The sequence below is a fragment of the Tinamus guttatus genome, unplaced genomic scaffold (assembly GCF_059628265.1).
Source record: "Tinamus guttatus ecotype Peru unplaced genomic scaffold, ASM5962826v1 Tinamus_guttatus_pri_ptg000133l, whole genome shotgun sequence".
NCBI classification, from domain to species: domain Eukaryota; kingdom Metazoa; phylum Chordata; class Aves; order Tinamiformes; family Tinamidae; genus Tinamus; species Tinamus guttatus.
The window spans coordinates 1,524,676-1,540,425 of NW_028288667.1; the positions used below are offsets into that span (position 1 = coordinate 1,524,676).

The window sequence follows — 15,750 nt, forward strand, 5'->3', positions numbered from 1 at the left end:
CAGCGACAGGGGCTGCGGGGAGAAAGGGCAGCTCCCAGGGAAGGTTTTACGGAAGGAAAAGCACCTGGATTTCGTCAGCATGCTGTGACCCGCCACGCAGGGGCTGTTGGATGAATGCAAAGGCAAGCCCTGCTCGGATGAAATTAAACTAACTAACACACGGCAAGACACTGGAATTGGCCTGCTTCAGGCTTTGGATGTGATAATGGATAAGAGGGACACAGACTAGAAAGTAATCACAGCTGGAATTTCTAAATGACTTATCTTAAAGGCCTGCAGAAAGCCTGGAAAAAACCTGTGCGAGAGTCTTCCAAAGCAGCAGGAGAAATGAGGGATGGAGGAGCAAGACATATTCCTTCCTCAGCGAAACCTCCCTCCTGGGCAAAACCACCGTGCATGTGAGCTGGTCTCCTCCATACCCCCATACCTCTCTTTTCCTTAGTGCTTCTCTTAACAACATGGGAAGAACCACAACAGCAGCATCCTTTCCATAGGGATAACCACCCGCAAGGCAACTTCAGCACTACTGCTTAGAAAATGAGCATAATTTAGCTTAAATTTAGCTGAAATGACTGGAAACATCCCCTGACAGTGAGATCCGTGGTGGAGCCTCCCCAGGGAGGCAGGGGAAGGTTCCTTGCTCAAGCAGTTCAGGGTGAGACTGAATAAGGGACCTGAAACTGCAGTGAGCAATTGTGCTCTAGCAGGGGACGCAGAATATGGCCCAATATATCTTTTCCATCTCTATTTCCTATGTTCTTGAGTATTGATTTTTTATGATACCCTCATTTGTTATTTAAGTCCGTGGTAGTTAGCAATGCTCTGTCAAGTAATTTTCGTCATTTTTTCCTCTGCAGCATTTCTGCTGCTCTCAGAGGTTTGGAAATATTTCTCCTCTACAGGTTTTGCCTGTTCTCTTCTGAAATAACATTAACATGTTCATTTTTTGCTTATAGCTTAGCCTCTATGGGCTTTATGCCTTAGCAAGGAAGAAATTACTCGCAGATATATTAAATACCTATTTATGTTTCCAGCTTCTTGTCAAAAGAGTGGCACTTTATGCTTACATGGCCCTCATTAACTTATCTGACTCACTTAAATATAATTTTCCTGACAGCATTCTTCAGAGGAAAGGAAGTATCTTCCACTCAGTTTTAGGAAGGAAGGGCTCAGGATCGCAGAAAGATTGAAAGTCTCGAGCACATTTACCTCAAGGGCCTAGCCAAGTTGCAAAAACATATAGGCGTTTTCTTTAAAAAGGGCAACAAGTGACCCTGCAGGAGATGATTTCCCTCATCCAATTACTATCCCCCAATTGCTTCTTTCTGCCGGTAGCAAAAGGAGACCCAGTCTGAGAGCCCTGGCCAGGTGGCAACTAAATCCTCCATCATATTTTTGAGCTAATGTGCCATAATGACCATAGCAGTTGCAGAAGGTTATACTTGAACCGAGTGAAAAAGGAAATTAGATTTGGATAGGCTAAGTCAAAGGGAATTACCCCGGCCACTGAACTCTCTCTTTTGTCATAGTTATCTTCTCCCTAAGATATTTTTTATTTTGTTTTCTAATAGTAAAGTCTGTAGCTACAGCTGCCTGGACTTCTCCTCTGAGGACACGGCTGAGTACAGAAAAGCTGAAATACTGGGGGTCAGTCCTTGCAAATCCCTCTGGAGACGATTTACCAAAGAAAATATTGTAGCTCACGGACAGGCAGCGCTTTAGCTAAGGATGATCAGTGACAGAGTTTGTAAGTAAAGAAAGGCGAGTAGGAAAGTTTCTGCATGACAAGAAGGAAGACAACAGCAACCCGGCTGGGGCTGCCGAGACATGGAGCACCATGGAAAGAACCATCCGAGACAAAACATCCCAAATGGTGACTGCGAGATTAACGCAGGGCCCGCTCCCACCACCCACCTGCATTAGGATTCTCTGAATGACTCTGCAAGGTTTTCTTTTTTCTCTTTTTTTTTTCCATTTAGAGCATCCTTTCAGAAATGAAAAAGGCAGTCCTACCTAATTACAGCAAGAAAATTGAGTAGATTCACATTGTACGCCAAACACCGTGGCAAAGTCCTTTGCTCAAACTGAAGGATAATCAGTATTTTATCTTCTAAGCTGATCTTTCTTCAAATGATATAATCTATGTCCAAAGGATCTGTCTTGCCCACAGTTAGCCTTTGTATATCTAGTGATGGACCATGAAAGTAACCACATAAAATCAAGAGAAATGAACACTAGGGCCACACTGCCAAGAAATGATTCTTGAAAAGAGTCTCCTGCTGTTGCTAAAATAATTGAGGGAGTAATGGAGGAACACACCAAAAGTGTCACATTTAATTAAAAGGAAAAATAGTTTTAATCAATTATAGCCTTCCTTCACAGAGATTTTATCCACAATAAAGCGAACACATGCCATGTGGTAACACAGATTTCTAAAACAGCTAATTTTTAATACTCGGCAAATGGCAGAAAGGGTTTGGCTTTCAAAGTCCTCAGCAGCTCCCATCGTGACATTTGAAGGCCAATTTCCGAAAAATCCAGGTACTCAAACACATTCATCAATTTTGAAAAATCTAGCCCAAATCTACAGTGCCTCCAACATCTGCACTGGATGTTAAATTTTCACCAGTAAAAGCAAATGACTCAATGACCTCCTAAAGCTCATTTGATACACGACAAACACGCAGGTATCTCTGAGCACAGTCTGCATGACCATGTGAGCGAACTGCAGCGTCTTGCTTGGGATTTTTTCCTGACAAAACTTTCTTTTTCTCAAAACTGAAGACAGAAATGAAGAAGAGATTCAGAGATGCTTCTTGGAGAGCACAGAACTCCTTGCCGCTTGTGAATCTTTTCATGACAGGATGCTGCAAAAGTTGGCAAAACCATCCTACCCATCTGTGCTGGACAACCTGATGAACACCTTTAAAGCTGAGAAGCTTCTCACCATTTCCTTAGAGAAAACATCAGCCGCTGAGCAGAAGGAATTAACACTGAAGTGGAAGTCTGATTGACTTCCTACTCCTGGATAATTTTAGGCTGAACATTTTCACAGGAAGACCATCATCCAGTCCCCGTCCTGCCTCCACTTGGCACCCTGATATTGTGTGCAGCAGGACAGGCTTGGTGCACACCAGCATCACTGCCAGCTTTCCAGGGTTTGCTGGTACCACTGGTACCAGCAGCAGCAGAACAACGTGAAGTCCGAATAAGTCCGGTTCAGAGCTCACCACGGGAGCAGGAAACAACAGTTCCTTTGTGGGATTTTTATACTTTCCTCTGAAACATAAAACTTAAGAGCTGGAAATAACCATAGCCCACTGACAGGAACTGACAGCCTAGAGTACGGCACAGTCTGCCAGGGCATTCTCCTGAGCGTAGATCATCCATATACACACCTTAAAATACCAACAATAGATCAATAAACCTAATTCTTTGTCAGCCTTTTTGATTGCTTCTGAAACATTTGTATCTACCACCTCTGCCTCGGAAACTACTTTTGCTGCAAATCACTGGAGACTGGGAGAGACCCCCAAGGAAGGCTGGATCGCTGCCCGCAGCTCTGGCTCCTTCTCTGGCACTGGATCCCTTGCACTGGATGCAACGAGGGCAGCGAGCAAGAGGAACTTTTAGTCTGATACAGAACTGTACTGGTTTATGTTGCTACCACCTCTGTACAACCCGCTTCATTCTCTCTTTATAGGATACCTGGGAAAGGAAAATATCTTTTTATAAAAATATAAAATAAAGGGTAGAGCAGACACCATGAAGGGAATTGCTTCCAGCCTAACACTGACGCTTGCAAAACAGGGCATGACTCAAAATGGACATGGAGCAAAACCTTTTTCGCTTTAAGATCAGGCACACAAAAGTCTTTCCAGTGATGGACTTCAACAAAGCAATGTTGAGTGCCAGCACATTTCTGGGACCTTTCATGGATTTCATATAATAAAAGTCAAAAAGTGGAGGTATAGTTTTTAAAAGGAGCTTCTATATGTGCTTTTCAGTAACATGAGAGGATACTTTTACCAAGGGGCATGTAATGGCACATACTATTGTAAAGAAACCTTTAACTGAATAACTGGACAGTATTTCAAAATATTTATTCAGGTAAAGTAAATAGTAAAGAGTCACATTCCATTATAGTCTCTTCATGCTGTGTATTAAAAGGAGTCCCAAAGATGTGTAGTGTATTCACAAATAACATACACATCATTCTTTGCATAAGGACCCAGTTTTACTTTTCAAAGTTGATACGTTCACCTACCATTATTTGGACGAACAATTTATTAGCCTTATTATGATACTTAAAACACGCATAAAAATCTTTACAGGATCCAAAAATAAGGCCTAGATCGGCTATTCTGCTAGGCAGGTATTTGTCTCAAGTACAGACACAACCCTGTTCAAACCGATCGGACAAGTCACCCGTTTCGCAGCCCACATAACACGAGTGGCCGGCGCTGGCTCTCGGGGCACAGGGAAGGAGCTGCAGCCCTGCAAGGGAAGCGCAGCGGCTCCCAGCACTCTTCCCAGCACGGGAAGGCCTTGCTCCGGGCCACGCGGTGCCGTGCGGCGCAGAGCTGGCACGGGAACATTCCCGGGAGCATCCCACAAACCCACGGACGGGACCCGATGCAGCGAGCGCCTGCAGACACCCCCCGCCACGACCCAGCAGCTCCTATTTAAAGGCACTAAAGCTGGAGAGCCTTGGGCATTTACTAAGCTGTGCTGGGCAATCCACCCTGACATTTAAAATCAACAGCAGCAAAAGAGCCAACTGTATTTTAGCTCAGAAAGGATGACAGGTAGCTCTGCTTAAGAAACTTTGATGCTGCATAACCACAGCAGAGCCCGGGGAGGTATTTTCTTTCACAGCAGCCTCCCACTTGACAAGAACCATGGAATTCTCCCCTGTGCTCACCCTACAGCTGGTTGGAGCTCTTCCCCACATAAATTTTCAAGTTTGGGCCTAAAATACCCCACATGATTGACACAAATTTCATCCGAAGCCTTTGAACAACAACCAGAATTTTCTGCAGAAAGCAGGCGTTTTCAAGGGGAAAAAAAAATCCGTCAAAAATAGTTCTGCATCATGAACAGTTTCACTGGGAAATTTCCAGCAAGCTCTTTTCAGAACTGCAGACTCACTAAGGACTTCAGAGAAGGTTTTGAGAGGGATATAACATTAAACGGGCTTTTGCCAAGAAGTATCACTGGTAAGACAGTAAAAATGAAAGGGCATTATTTGAATCCGCAAGAGAATAAAGGAAAACATTCTGACAAATGACCTTTCTTTGCATTAAGAAGTTCCAGGAATTTCTACTGAAGATTAAACTGACACATGGAACAGGGCATAGGTAATTGCTTCCTCCTACACAGAAAGGGAGCACTATTTCTGCAGTATTTTGAAACATGCCAAATTATTATTTAATGCCTTTTTTTTTTCTGATAATATGTCAATGTAAATGGGTCTCTGAAAAATTGCTATACCAGTTAATAAACATCTTTAAGCTTACATGTGGCACTGGCAGGAAGAACTTAAACTACAGATGGCAGAACAGATCTCTTTATTTGCACATCCTTCTCTTCATCTGCAATGCTAAAGTAACCACAAAAAAAAAAAAAAGAAAGAAAGTATGTATTTCTGCCAAATCAATGTCAGTTTTAAAGTAGATTATTCCTTCTGGGTTTACACCATCATTTGATCCAATTAGTCGAAGATGAACACGTTAGTTGTTTTCTGTGTGGGTCTGAAGTACCATCAGTGCGTACGGCTAAGGTTTATCCTAGGTAAAAGTCTAAAAGACAGAGGTTTTCATGGCCCTGATTCTCCCCTGCGTGCAGCTCTAATGAAATGAAGTTATTTCTAATGTATCCTGGGGAAGGGTAAATGGGAGCAAGGCGGTGTAGCACACTTCCAGTGACAAATCTAAATGTCAGCTTGACCCAAATTCATGACCACTTAAATTTAGGACTAGAGTTGAGGCCTATGTATAACAGCAACAACAATGATACGACACTATAAATATAGTCTTTGTCTATTTTGTCTCCTGCTTCTTCCTAATCAAGTTTTTTATTTTTTCACAAACACTGTGACATTCAACAGGTCGTTTGACCCAGACCATGGCAGTTCTTGTCATGCTGTTTTCCTTGACCAGAATCTTATCTTTGACATGTATTTCACAAGCTGAAACACACAGCCACTGCCCCATTTAATTCAGATTCATCCTTAAAATACAATTCTGCTTCTAAGTTAAATGATTAATTTTCATTAGTTACTAATAATCCTGTACTTCACATCAACAGTTTATTGATTCTTTTTGTGATAAGTACTTCATGTTCCCCCAGGCTTTTCAAAGCCCTTCCTTGCATAAGAACAGTGCTGACAAGCTACTTGAAAAAGGGATATTGTGAAGAACAAAAGTATAAAAGAGTTGGAATAGAAATTAGAACAATTCTTGACAATTTTGAGTCCGTTTCTACCAGTGCCTTTTAAACACAGAAGTCTACGTTCAGCCCCCAGCTGCAGAAGTCCCACAACCCATGAATGCTGTAACGAGCTCTCTGCATTAGAGCTATATTCACACTGTCTACGCACTGTTCTCAGGAAACAGAAGATTAGAAACGGATGCATTTTAACTTACTAAAAAAGGGATACTGAAATTTCTAATTGATGTGAAGAGCAAATTTATAAAATCAACACCTGAGGAAGAGGAACCCCCTATTTACCTTGGTGCCCTGAAATGGGAAGACTGGGAGCACATGACTACAAGCTCTCCTGTCGATGCTCCTTGATATCACCCTCGATATCGAGGATGGCTCAGCTGAGGCAGGCAAGGATGCTCCCCATCGTTCCCTGCTCACATCCCAGCGGGAAGAAGCGGCACCTCTGGAATAGCACAGTTCATAGCCACGCAGGGACCCGGGAGGATGGGGAAGCCGGGAGCTGAAGCAGTGCAGAAACACCCGAGCTCACCTTCATCCAGCTGCTTTTGAGGCTCTTAGGAACGAGGAGCAGGCTGCAAAATCCTTCCAAGAAGCATTCAGGTAGTTACTGCTGCTCAGGCTACCAGAGGCACCTACTTAAAGTTAGTTGGGGAATATCTCCATTAGGCTACAAAAGAGACAGGGCCACACTTAGCACTGCAGATACACGGGCTGCAGATGCTGCCCAAGGGAGCGTTTGCTGCTGGTTTTATTTGCTGCTTTTATGCAGGGTTTGTGTCCGCTGTTGGTGCACTTGAAGTGCTTGAGGATAAAGGAATGGAAGCTCTGATTTACCTGCTCTTAAGCAAATCTCTCTGTCACTAGAGTATAGTTTCACTTACACTGTGATACCTCCTTGGAGCTTCTATTCCCAACAGACAGGACTAGTGATAGTCCCTAAGGATAAATGCTACCTCCTGTAAACACAGGCCAATTTATCTGTGCACAGGAGGCTCTGGGTTTTGAGAATGCACAGGAGAAGACACTATGTTTATTTTAGTAACAGCACTATTTTTTTGTTTATTAGTGTAAATCAAGGCTGAAATTAAAGCCACATGCATATTAAAAAAGGCTTTAAATAATTTTAGTTCTGCCCTGCAGATGGTTTTACTTAATAGTACTAGTTTTAAACAGTTACATATATAAATGCACACCTGAAACTGAGTGATTTTATTTCTTAACTAATGAAGCAAAAACTCATTAACACAGTGAGCACAGAGAGCTTCGAGTGACTTTTAGCAGAACTCTAATCCACACATTTCAGTATCCAAGCTCCTCCAGGCCAGCTCAATCACTCTGAAACAAACTGCAGGGAGGCAATTGTAAAGAAACATGATTTAAAACAGAACACTGAACAGTGACTTTTTCTCAGAAAGGTTGTGTTTTTGCAGTTAAAAAATGCATATGGTATTACCTGTTTTTTCAGAAACACTATTAGAATGAGCATTTTGGAACACCATGTTGGATCTCTCTGCCTGTTAAACATAGGAAGTAGGCAAAGTATTCACTGTAAATACATGTGTGTATATATATATATATCTATATCTTTTTCTCACAGCAGATTCTCCAAGTGCTGAGAAATTCTCAGGTTCACCCAGTATTAAGAACTGCAGAGAAACACATTAACTGTATAGACATTATTTCTTCGTTATAGCGATATTTTAAGAGCACATTGTTCTATGATACGCTATGATGAGTAATTGCATAATTAAATGACAACAGCTCAGGACTCTGACTGAAGATATGAAGCAAAGCTCCTCAAACTCAATTAAAAGTGGTGAAGATGACAACAGAATTAAAAATAGGCATGCAGTCCTCAGAGAATGGATTTAATAAGGCATATATCAATAAGAAATGTGAATATTGTTTCTATACTGCTGAAATATAATTTGCAATCGAGTGAAAATGTGTTTTTCATCAAAATTCTCCTGCACATGGTTGTAGAAAAGGAACACGAAGTCAACATGGACACAGCTGAAACTGCTGCTTAAAGCAGCTGAACACAAACTCATCCCAAATGCTTCGCACAGTTTGCTCAAATCTACTTCAGGTATACACGAATTACAGTTAATAGGAAATGCATGACTGAAGCTCCATATAGAAATGTCCACAGACAGTCCTAGCCCGAAGCAAAAACATGTAAAGTAGAAAAGTTGCAAATATAAGAAATCATACTGATAGTGAGCATACAGGCATACACTATCCTGTAATAAGTATGATAATCAGGTATAGTCCCAGTCTGAGAGATAAAATTGAGTACAGATTGGGGCAGGCTGTAAAGTAGTGTAAATCAACACAGCAGCAATAGGAGTTGAGGAACCCGGCCGCCTCGTTTAATTGACATTTTAAGCCTGAATGAGGCCTGCAGATCCTCCCTACCTTGAATACTAATCAGGCTATAACCTAAATACCATGTATAAAGGACCATGCTTCTTCCCCATCTAGTTAAATCATTTGGTATTTCTGTGTGGATAAATGTAATGACAAAGAACGAAATTAATGCGGATCACTGTGGCTAATAAGGACGTGTTGATCCAAAACATTAATACCCTCCACAGAAGGACGACAGTTAGACACGAGGCTGCAACGGTGCTGCCGAAGAACGGACAATTAGACAAGTGCTCCGCGTCCTAACGGCTAAAATACAAAGAAATGATTTGTCCTTGCCAGACTGTGAAGAAGGTAAACTGACAGAAATTAGGAGACACTAATGGATGTTAGTGTCTTATTATTCACACTGGCAAGTTCTCCATCATCTTCAGGCTAGGCAAGGAGCAATTACGGAAATACAGGGAAAGTTTCCCTGCGTTATCGCAGACTGCTCCAGACTGCCCTTTGGGAACGAGTTCCTGCAGGAATGCCGGCGCCACGCGGGAGCGCCCGGACTCCCCTGGCGCGCGGAGCCTCCGCCGCACACAGCCCCTTCCCTGCAGCACTGCCCTCCGCCTCGCGTTTCGGCTGGTCCCCAGCAGAGCAGCACCCCTGGATTTCAGACCTGAACGCCTCCACGTGCGCCCAGGGCTAAAGAAATTGCCTCTGCTGCAGACGTACAAATAAATACACGTGTACCTGTCCCCTTGCTCACATACAAGGAATTAATTAAAAAAGATCTGGTACCTCATTGGAATTTCTATCAAAACATAACATTTTCCACCAGGCAGATTCCTGTGAGCCAAAGACTCAGGCTGGAAACCTCTTCGGTGCTAACTAGTTTCTCTTGGCTGTTTTTACAGTCTACTTGCTGAGACCTCTAGGTAAGGCACAGCTTTGCTGGGTGATGTTGGAGAAGATAAAACAAACATTTTTTCCTTATCTGATCATGTGTAAATGAAGGAATCAACTGTTATATCAGTGATAAGATGATTACTAAATGGTTCTTCTCCACTTCTATCAATAGCCTGATGAAAGGAATTAACACTGACAGTGATAAGTCCTTTTCTCCGGCATTGAGATTTCATGACAAGCGAGGATTTCTTCAGCAGTCAAAAGACATTTTATCAGTTGAATATTGCTCTTCATTAAATGCATTAGAGGCGTCCAAGGATTTGCCTGACATTTAAGCAACTTCTGGATTACCCTTTTGCCTCTCCACAGTGATGTGGATCAGCCCTCTGTACCGAACGCACGGGCTGTAACGCAGAGCAATTTGTTCACCATCTTTCCTCCGTCGCTTACTCTGTTACACTTATCTCAGTAATTCATTACAGACCTCACCTAATCTGTCTCCAGGTTTTCAGGGTTCTTTAATGTAAAAGTGTTTGCTCAAATATGTCAGACTTAATGGACATGTTTTAGGATGACGCATGCCAGATTTAATGTATTTACCACATTAATCAGGCTTGCTTCCTTCACATCTATTTCCGTTCCCTGAGAATGAGCAAACCTGAACTAAGTCACTACTTAGTCCTCCAGTAAAAACCCAGGTAGTTTGGGTAGATACAAAATGCTGAATGAAACCCGGTCTTCTGTTTGGGAAAGGGAGGTGTCCAATATTTTTCCCTTATTGGAACCTCATGCAAGCTCATTAAAAGAGATGATAAACTGCTGTTGCCTCCAGTAAGCTTTGGAATAGGTTTTTGGTAGTCATTTAACTAAGCAGGAATAACATGTGCATTAAATAGTACATTCAAAAACAGCACTTGACATACACTTTTCCAGCCCCAGTGTATTTCAGATCTAGATTTCAGAAAGAAATTAACCCTATCCAAGATAAAAATGACAGATGTTATTAAAGCAAAGATCTTTTGATCAAAAATGGTATTGGTATGGAAGCAAAAGGCAGGTTCTGTATCACGGTCTAGCTTTAGGGGACTCAGATAATCCCGATCAGCAGTGCTGGGACATCACACATTCTGCAAAAAAATAAGAGTGAGTGCCAGTTTTAAATGATGCAGGTCAATAGCCATGAGGGATAAGGGGAGAAAAGAGCACTGGAAGTCACTATGGACATTTTTTCTGTGTCCCACAATGAAAATGGATGCAATCCTTGCACAAAAATGACTGCTAAACCACTTTTGGTCAAGCCACGTCCTTCGCCTCCTCTGTAACTTGGAGGTTGATGGCGAGTTTAATTCAGATTAGTGGCACATGTATATTCTCAAACTATACCCTGCAGCATGTGTTGCTTCTTGCTCATACGGCGTAAGAAAGTTTTACATCAACTGGCATTGGACTTGATTCCTATATAGAGGAACCAGGGTTGTAAGCTTTGGCAGTAAATATGGATATTTGTATCCATTTGTATTTGGATATATGGGAAAACTATACAGAAGAACCATAAGGACAAAGGGAGCAAGAGACAGATGAATTTAGCTGGAGTACTACAGAGAATGTAGGATCTTCTCATTGAAAGATCTGTTTTTTTATTATCATATATACAGTTTTATAGTAAAGCTACTGGGTGCCGAATAAAACAGTATCAGAATGCAGAGATAGTGCCATCATCTTTAGTATTTCGATACCTCCACACAAACAGTTATAATGCTGACATTTCATTTTAAGTCAAACCCACTTACATCTCCAGCATTTTATATGTCGTACATTTGCTATCAGTGTATCTGCAAAATTGCTATCTACTTGCAAGCAACTTATCGGGAAGCCTCCCAGTCAAGGACGTTGCTGTTTGCCACGGGGAATGTCGTGTGATCGCCTGTCTGCCTGCCTGCATGTAAAGCTGCAAGGGGAGAACTCCAGAACAGAGCAACACACACCCTGCTGAGACCACTTCCTCTCGGGAACACTGGGAATCCATGGAATTCAACCCAAAGTTCTCTAAAGAGAAACCTATAAAAAGTTGCTTGAAAGACAGGGCTTCCTTCTTCTGACCCCATTGCCTTTAAATTAAACTGCCAAAGCCTTCTGCAAGGTTGTTCTTGGAAAGCAGGAAAAAAATGATGATAAAGCCTGCTCTAAGGTAGATGATTATCAGGAACTTTAATGGAATTGAGCACTGGGCTACAGGAGCACTACAAAGGCTTCCCTTGACCTCCGTGGGTATTTTTGTTCAGCACAAAGTAGCTAAGCTTTTAATGTTGCTTTTAAAGTGCGGATGACCAACCCTCCATCTACTTTGAGACTTTTCAAAACCCTTTTAAGTATCTGTAGGCTTTTCCTCCTTATTATAGAAATACCACTGTCTACCAGGTTCTCATTTAATGCTGGATGAATCAATTTTGAGCAACCGACCTGAACCTCTGGCCAAAACCTGACAAAAATTAGACTCAAGTCTTTCTTCAAAAGTTCCAAAAATCCTGACTACATTTATCCTCCTAATTTTCACCAGGCTCTAGATTTCATCTGAAATACAAACAATAGGAGCCTGTGCCACGGTTAAATCCCAAGAACTGTGAATCCTTCTATTAATCCCGCTTGCCTCAGGGAATTAAATCTCCATACAACTTCAGTAGGTAGTGTCTTACGCTTCCAGTGGACCAGTTAATACCAATAACACCCAGAAATATTCTGGACTACTGCTGCCAATTCCTGCATAATGAAGATTTGCTCTGTAGAGTACTCTCAGTGCTAAAGCAAGCTGGAATTTTTTTTTAATTCATTTTTACCAGTAATGTAATTCTGAGTACCCAGAGGACAAAACCTACCTGCAGTGTTCTCCCTGATGTTAAAGCTCAGCATGATTTTATTAAGGAATGAAATTGGCCCTTTAGTTCAATCAGTGGCATATTAAAGATAACACTTGAAAGCAAAGAAGTTACCAGTTCAATGACAGAATTCTCTTAGATGAACTGCCTGTTTTCATGCCTGCCTTGAACTTCAGTGCTCTTGGCCAGAGGCGTTTGCTTGTCTGATTCATTTGGGAATTGCTGAGGACATACTGACCACTGGAATTCCTGTATGCTGAATACAGGTTTTTACACGCAGAAATATCTGGGACAAAAAAAAAAAAAAAAAAAAGATCCTTTTCCTTGATGTTGAAACCTGAGTATAAATTTAAGAGTAGACTTGAAACCTTCCCAGAAACCTCTCATCAGCCTATTCAGGCTGGTGAAGATGTGCTGGGATTGTGTGTTTTATGAGGCTTGGGCATTGGCAAAACACATTTTCCATGTTGATTTACTCCTCTAGCAGCACCTTTTTGGGGAAACAAGGAGAAAAGCAAACTAAAGAAAGGATTATCCTTCTGCTTTCAAAAAGGGGCTTGGTAAATCACAGAAGCGTTGACTAAAAAACAGACATTTTTTTCTTCTTCGTCCTCTGATGTCTCCACATTGGTTTATAAGAACAGTGAAGAACAATATGATTAATTACTGCTAACTTCCCCCTTCATTACAAAAATACAAAAAAGGACAAGAATCCTTTCACTTGTGCAGGGGCCTGTCTAGCTGAAAATACTTTTACTCCTTGATGTTGCCTGTGTTTTAGCTATAACATATGAATATTACAATCAGGGAAACTCTGTCCTTGGTACAACTGGTACCATAGACCACAGTATAGACCACAGTATTCTCACGTGAAGTTGTCTGTGGGAATGACTTCTACAGTACTAGCATTTGTTTGCTTCTGCCAAGGGCTTTTGGCTTTTCCCTTTAGGCTATTTATCAATGAAATATTTTAATATGTCATAATTAATATGATCACCCTTTTCCAGGAGTGGTTGCTCATTCAGAACAACGTCCAATTATTAACTTCAGCATGAAAAGGTGTCATTTGTCACTGCCTTATAATTTTTTGGCCATTTGGCCAATGGGGAAATGCAAGATGACTCCAGCACTGCAATTCCTGCCAGCACTATCCAGTTAGCGTTGCAGCTGGGGATGTTGCAGCCAGGTCTTTTAACATTACCCTCTGCAGGAAGGCACGGTGCTGCATGACTGCTCTGTTTCCTCAGGGCCTGATGTGGCATCCCCACCGACCATGCAGGAAAAATACTCAGGGTATCCGTTATTTTTCTTTTAAAAAGTTTAAAAACGTATCAAATATGTGCTAATGCACAAAATAGCAGTAAGTGCTTAATATGTAAATGATCACATGTCCATGCAAACATATGCGTAAGAAAACAAAATAGGAAATTGTGTATTATTGTGCAGTCTGTAATCTCTCTCAATTTAGCAAATCCAAAGCACCAGCAAAATAGCTAAATTTGCTTAGATCACTAAATGACAATAAATTAAAAAAATAGCAGTTGGCAACTTACACGTTTCCTGTTTCTCAGGCCCAGGAGTATCTCGTCATCAGAAAGTGATGACCCAGCACTGTCGTACACGGTACCAACTTCGAAGGCTGTTCAGTATTAAGTATCTTGTTTATCAGCTAACTGGGCAGAACTGATGTCAATTTGGGTATTTTACACTGACAAATACAGCAGTTGTCTTTTCTGCACACACTTTACCATAGTGCAGAAAATCTTCCCTGCTTAATCACAGCCCTTCTACATCCTCTCTCACACTATCTTTAACATTTTAGAAGAAAAGCAGTAGAACAAGGTCACCGGTGTGCGGCTGCGAAACCATAATGAGAAAAATCCCAAATTTCTAAAAAGGAAATTGGGAGGCAAATCTGAACCAGAGTTAGTAAAGCTGGATATCCACAAGAAAAAAAAAAATGCTGAGATCCAGCAGCAAAAAATACAAATGCAAGGATAAACACAGCCCTGACATAAAGCCCATCAGGACACTGATTTAGGTATATTTGGGAAGGGCACTTAGCACCATGCTCCTCATTTCCCCGACTGGCACGTTCCGCAAGAGGAATCCGTGCGCTAGTGCTCACCGATTTCTTCAGACGTCTCTTATTTTCATTGTGTCAGTGCTACCTGTAGAATATAATGTCTCCCATCACCAGAGAGTTTCCTGGCATCGACCAGCAGATCCAGCAAAATCCGTGAGTTAATTCTAACACGGCAGAGCAGGGATAGATGGGATCCTATGTCAAGCCTTTACTGCCGAGGGAAAAGAAGCCGCTTTTGTGATTTTTACCTCCTGGCAAAACTCAGAAGATGGAAAGGTCCCTGTAAGAGCTACAGGAGTTTCCCACGGGCAGCACTGCCTGGCACTGCAAAACGGGGAATAAAAGGGCATTTTTGTGAAAAGGACCCAGGTGCACAGGAGAGCTGCACCCACTGCAGGGAGCTCCCCGAGGTGCAGCCACAACCCGAGCTGCAAACCCGGCTCCGGCAGCACCTGCCCCAGCACCACCCTGTCCTGCACAGGATCAGATTCGTGCATGTGGGAGGACTAAAACACGAATGCCCTCAAAAGCCCAGCAGCACAACATAGCGCAGGACCCACTGACAAAGTAATATATCAAAATATGTAGTGATTAGATTTCAGCCATGAGCATCAATTACACCGAGGAACACCAAGAAAGCACTGGAGTCTTTTCAGGACAAGGCTCTGCAAATAGCTGGGGTTTTTTTTGTTCATTTTTTTTTGTTCGTGCTTTTTTTTCTTTTTTTTTCCTCTAGTTCAGTAGCTAGATTGAAAAATTAAACCCAAACATTTCACATCAACTCAAAGTAAAAGTTTTCAGAATACAGGCATGAAAAGGGGAGGCAGGGAAAGGAAAGCAATTCTTTCAGGCGGAGCAAAAATCACCTTAAACAGTGTTAAGTGAGTTGTTTCATTTAGTTTTGGGCCGTTTCTAATAACACAGAGATGCAGGCCCCTATGCCGAGTGAGGAGGCAGCGTTTCATTTTTCTAGTGCCTACCCAGTCGCAGAATTCCCTTTTTCACAGCTTACAGAAAGTTCCTGTTACTGAGTTACTGCAATGGAGCCAAACCATGGCCAGGTGCTGCGGAGCAGGG

At 42.0% G+C, this 15,750-nt stretch overlaps 1 protein-coding gene across 1 annotated transcript in view; it reads right to left on the minus strand.

The window, feature by feature from the left end:
- The window catches only part of NCKAP5 (NCK associated protein 5), a 322,734-nt gene that overhangs the window by 27,258 nt on the left and 279,726 nt on the right, over positions 1-15,750 (minus strand). The gene's annotated exons all lie outside the window — the stretch shown is intronic.